Source organism: Protopterus annectens, chromosome 3.part0, assembly GCF_019279795.1.
Source record: "Protopterus annectens isolate FY-2018-M chromosome 3.part0, PAN1.0, whole genome shotgun sequence".
NCBI lineage: Eukaryota > Metazoa > Chordata > Ceratodontiformes > Protopteridae > Protopterus > Protopterus annectens.
The window spans coordinates 664953994-664959870 of NC_056731.1; the positions used below are offsets into that span (position 1 = coordinate 664953994).

Genomic DNA, 5877 nt, shown 5'->3' on the forward strand with positions numbered 1-5877 from the left:
ATGCATCTCTTTCTTTTGTAAGGTATTTACAACACCCTTGGTTCTTTTCCATATAAACAAAGTCATGCTCACTCACACTGACTGTAATTCTTTTGGTTGTTCCTAGCTTCACTTTTTTATATTATCAGTTTGCAGATTATTACAAACCTTGCCGATGACCAGACGTCAGACTCAAACCATGGACCTTGTATCTGTGAGGTAAAGGCCTTCACCATTATGTCATCCCCTTCCCTCTAAGCTCAGGGGCAGTGCAAATGCAGACCCACACTTCCATAAACTGTGATGCTGAGTTCCCATATTTGGGGATATTACACGGGTTATCCTAACTGAAGTGCAATTGAAGAGCCTCACCCTGGGGAAACCACCTTCTTGATCATGGCACTTCAAGGTGCTTCAACAAAGTATTAGTTTAAGGGTGTGCATACTTATGCAACCAGCTTATTGTACATTTTTTATTTCTTCCCCTAACAAATTTGTTTGTTTTTCAATTGAATTGTACAGGTTACAGGTCACATTAAAGGTGGGAAAAGTTTTGAAATGATTTATTGTGGTCTCATTTTTTTATATCTCAAAAATCTGGCATTTTAACAGGGGCATGTACACTTTTTATATCCACTGTATATATTGTATATGTGGATTGTAGTGTGTGTATGTGGTGCAGCATGGGTAGGAGACTGGTGGTGCGGATGTAGCTAGGGGCAAAGTAGCAGACCACAACAAGCAGATAAGGGTGTAAAACTGAAGTGAGAAAGAAAGACATGACTCATGGCACACATCTAGCATTGTGTGACTGAATTGGTGCCATACTGTATGCTGCACACTGTGTCAAGGCAACATCCAAAATGTGCAGACATCATGCAAGACATGAGCTATACAAGGTACAGCAGTGACAGAGGATGCACATGGTATCCCAGCAAGGGATTCCATGGCCTTTAACGCCAGTATATTACTGTCACTGAGACACCTGAACAACATCTGATGAAATTGAAGGGACATAACATCCATGATTATTACTATTACCCTCTCCAAACTACTATTACTACTGATCATTACAGCTAAACATGCTTACAGCCTGCACCCTCCAACCATGCCCCCTTATATACTAGCCCACTTAATAACCTACCAAAACGTACACATACAAAAATCTTCACCCCAACTACCCCTTTGCCAGTGTACCATAATTAACTAAACACTAATACCAAAATCACACCCTGTCAGTACAAATTGTCTTATATCCCATCTGTAACTACACATACTTCAAAATAAAATACAACCCCAAACAAATCTCTGTAAAACAACTCACCTTCCACAAAATTACTAATTGCCTCATAACTAAGCAGCATATCCTCAAAATCAGTGGATATATCCACCCAAATCCAGGTGCTAACATACAAAATAACAAAAACATAAACACTCCAAAAGAACTTCACTCAAATTCCCTCAACAAAATCCACTAAAACACATCTACTATTTCTCAATATGAATGCAAAAGTATTTGCAATAAAACACAGGATATACATGTTTGTATTGCTGCATACTTGCCAGACATACTAATGGTCACTGAAACCTGGTTAAAAAAAGAAATAAATAAGAGAGAGGTAATACCCTCTCCAAAACATAACATACTATGACTTGACAGAAAATTCAAACAGGATGGAGGCATACCCATTATTTACAAAAGCTCCCTCAAAATATCTCTTCATCCCATAAAAATGTAACAATGCAGAGATTCTTACAAGTCTCCTTAGTATTAAAAGTAACAAACTGCTAGGCATTGCAGCTATTTGCCTACCACTGGTAACAACATCCATACAGCCAAAAGCATCCTACACTGGATGTCGCAGAACATCTCCCAAGAAACTATCATCTTGGGAGAGCTAAATATAGACTGGCAGCTGCTAAACAAGGACAACTCCAGAGATGAAATCAGTCTGTATAACTTTACTTAGCACATAACCCTAACCACTAGAACAGATACAAAAATCGAATGGACAATCAGCCCTGGACTGGATTCTCAAAAACAGATTAAATAAATTCCAAAAGTATGGAACCTTGCTCAATATCATTAGTGACCACTTAACTACCTTTACAATCAGAAGTACCAATAATGTTCAACAACAAAACACATATAACCAAACCAGAAATACTACAAATTTCAACACTGCCACTTTTATAAGCACTCTCACCCAAAATAAACTGGAATATTCTAAAAACAATGCCATTATATAATGACATCTCTCATTTCAACCAGATCTTCCTCAAAATCTTAACAGCCTCGCCCTAGTTCTTAATAAGATAGTGAAATCATACCCTGCCCGATGGTTAACTAGAGAAACAAAACAACTGATCAAGCAAATAGATAAAGCATGGAAAGAATGGTTAAAAAACTGAACACAAAACACCTTAATATGCATTTAGACTACAGAGGAACCTCACTAAAAGCCAAATCAAAGCAGACAAACAAAGTCATTACACTAACCTACACTATAAGTACCAAAACAAGCCAAAAGTTTTCTGGTTACAGATAAATGAAGTTCTACACCCAGGCCACACTTCCACACCACCCCCAAAACGAATAATACAATTGACTTAATCTCCTCCTAGTTCAACTCATACTTTATCCTAACAGTGCAATCTCTCCTTATTAGCAATAATAACTCTACCCTTTCCTTTCCTCCACCCGAAAACAACCAACCTCAAACTTTTAGTCTCCACCCAATGCCAACCTCAACAATATGCAAACGTCTACACAAACATTAACCAACATCACTAGCAGCTGATCAACTTCCATCTCAGTACGTAAACATCACTGCTGATGCACTAGCTTACCTCATATCCATCCTCATTAATTGATCAATAGCTATAAACTAGGCTCCATCAATTTGAAAAAAAAACCTATACCATACCATAACTAACTAAACAAAGAATTAAACAATTGCAAACAAATTGCAATACTGTTGCCACTATTTAAAATCCCATTACCTTCACAAAAACAACATTCTATCGAAAACCCAGCACAGCCTCAGACCATCTCACAGTGCTGCCACTGCACTCCTGCATTTTGCTAACAGCATAAACTACCTGAGAAACAACGGCAATTAAATTTCACCCTCTTCCTAGATCTAGCTATGGCATTTGACACAGTATCCTATCAACATCTTCTCATGGAACTTTCCTCCCATGGCTTATTACAACCCTCCCTAAAATGGTTTCCCAGACAGCAGCATAGATAGGGTAGGGTAGAAGGGGCAATAGCCCAGGGTACTGTCTTGTTGAGGGTGCAATTTACTGACATAAAAGAAAATGTCATTTTTTTCTGTTTAAGGGAGCTGAAATGCGTATGTCCTAAATGGACATCCGAGACATTCCTGCAAGCACCCCATCCCCACTTACATCATCTTGCTTGGGTATTACCTCTAAAAGACCTGTGATTAGCTGAGCACAGAGAGGGAATGTGCTGCAGTGCAATAACAGCAGTCTCTTTAGTTTAATCTTTGGTGCCCATTGCGAGTTGAGGGATATCCTATTTTGGGTATTAAAATCACTCACTGTAAGTGCATTTGGTGCATGTGGAGACAGACTGGGTGAGCAGAAAAGAACAGTGAGTCCCTGAGGTAAGTAGGGTAAATGTTTCATTTGGGTGTGTGTACATACTTGGACAGACTGCTGAAAGGGCTGATGGGAGAAATGTGTCATTCTGGTGCTTGTGTGTACTTGGTTCATTGAGGAGAATGTTTCATTTTGGTGCTTGTGTGCACTTAGACATACTAATGAAGGGGTCGTTGGGGGAAATTATTCATTTTGGAGTCAGTGATGTGCCTTTATAGAGATGGGCAAACTACTAAAAGGGTCATTACTTTGGGGAAATGTGTAATTTTGGAGTCGTTAAGGTGCTTGTGCCTACAAGGATAGACTACTGATAGGGTCATTACTTGGGGAAAATGTGTTTCATTTTGGTGCTTGTCCATATATATACTTGGACTGACTACTGAAGGGGTCAGTACTTGGGGAAAATGTGTTTCATTTTGATGTCATTTGAGTACTTGTGCATGCGTAGACAAATGCATGCACAGGCATGCATTTGACAAACTAGTGAGGGGGTCATGAGGGAAATGCTTCATTTTGGTGCTTGTGCATACATACATGGAGAGAGTACTGAAGAGGTGTCTTGGGGGAAGTCTTTATTTTGATGGCAATGACATGCTTGTGCAGAGATGGACAGGTTACTGAAGGGGTCAGTGGGGTAATATTTCATTTTGGAGTCAGTGAAGTGCTTTTGCATACATGGACAAATCACTGAAGGGATCTTTGGGGAAAAAGTTTCATTTTGGTGACATTTGAGTGCTTGTGCATACATGAACAGACAGACGGACTACTGAATACTGAAATGTTTCATTTTGGAGTCAATCAAGTGCTTGTGCAGACATGGACAAGTCACTGAAGGGATCTTTTGGGGAAATGTTTCATTTTGGTGTCACTGGAGTGCTTGTGCATACATCGACAAAATACTGAAGAGATCCAGGACATTTAGAGAAAGAAAAACAATGCAGCCAACACGATTTGATATGTTGTAAAGCAGCAGACCCAGGTTTGATTTTAATGTATATTATCCTTGATTTTAAAACAAGGACTACTTCTTCCACTATGATCCATGCAAATTAAACCCTTTCGTGATCAGACTCACTGTAATTTAAGTGTTTTCAAGGGATGCAGGCTCGCCTTCCTCCCCAGTGTGGGGGTGAGCCACCCACACAATCCAAATTTATATCACTAGTCTCTTTTTGGTCACTGAAAAACTAACATATGTCTCAGTCTCTCATGAAAGCAGTGGCAGGGGTGCATAGCTCTCAACCTCTTAGCACAAGAAATCTGAACAAAGCCTAAAGAAATTGGATTAAAGGCACGGAAATAGGGACAGGTTTTAAACATTGTGCTCACAAACTTTAAATTTAGTTCTTAGAATAATAGGATTTGTATTATTGTGCATTTTCTTAAGGAAATTAAGTCTGAAACACAAATGTATGTCATTATTTAATGAGTTCAGTCCTCACTGATTTGCCAGAAAACCACAAATTTTATGATGTGAAAATATGGACATTCTGCAAAAATCTGGGCAGTTGAGAGGTATGGTTAGGGACCCGGGCTAAATATTCAACATATATTGCTTAATACTCTGAAAGTCTCTATGTTGCCTAGGTGAGCTAAGGAGAAAAATACATCAAAAATGGTTTTGTCCAGTAAAAACTGAGGCCTCACTGTACTCTATTCTTAACAGGTTTCTTGAGGCCTCCATTAGAGCATGTTGAAATAATCATTGATTACTGTAAATTTACAGAACAAAGTGTGCTGTGCAGAGTATTATACTGTATATGTGAACCAGAGATTGGTGTAGAGCTTTGAAAACTTCTCTTTTTTTGGTGTTTAAGCAACCGATGAGTATCATAAAATAGGATAGGTATATGTAAAGCAGTATATAAATAGTTATTGGATTTGATATTTAGGATTATTTCTGGGTTTTATAAAATGTGTGTTATAATTAAAATGAAGCTAACTTTAGCTTTGATAGTTCCTTTATTGATGACTAGTGTCCAAAATATACCTCTCATGGTTTGTTTTGAGCAGTAACAAAATAATCACTTGTGTGTGTTTGTGTGTGTGTGTGTGTGTGTGTGTGTGTGTGTGTGTGTGTGTGTGTGTGTGTGTGTGTGTGTGTGTCAGTTCATAGGTTAGTACTAAGCTATCTTCCCTTCTGGGTCTTTTAAGCCTAGCCATATATATCATCCCAAAGGTGAGAATCAAACCCTGGACCTTGTGCATCTGAGAAAAAACCTGGTATGACTCATACTGTCAGAATCAATTTAATCCAAGGGATTATTA

General features: G+C 38.6%; 1 non-coding gene across 1 annotated transcript; it reads right to left on the bottom strand.

The window, feature by feature from the left end:
* Window positions 1-239: 239 nt before the first annotated feature.
* On the bottom strand, window positions 240-396 carry LOC122797421. The gene has a single exon (XR_006364134.1). It is a non-coding gene; the product is annotated as a U1 spliceosomal RNA (small nuclear RNA).
* Window positions 397-5877: the final 5481 nt, after the last annotated feature.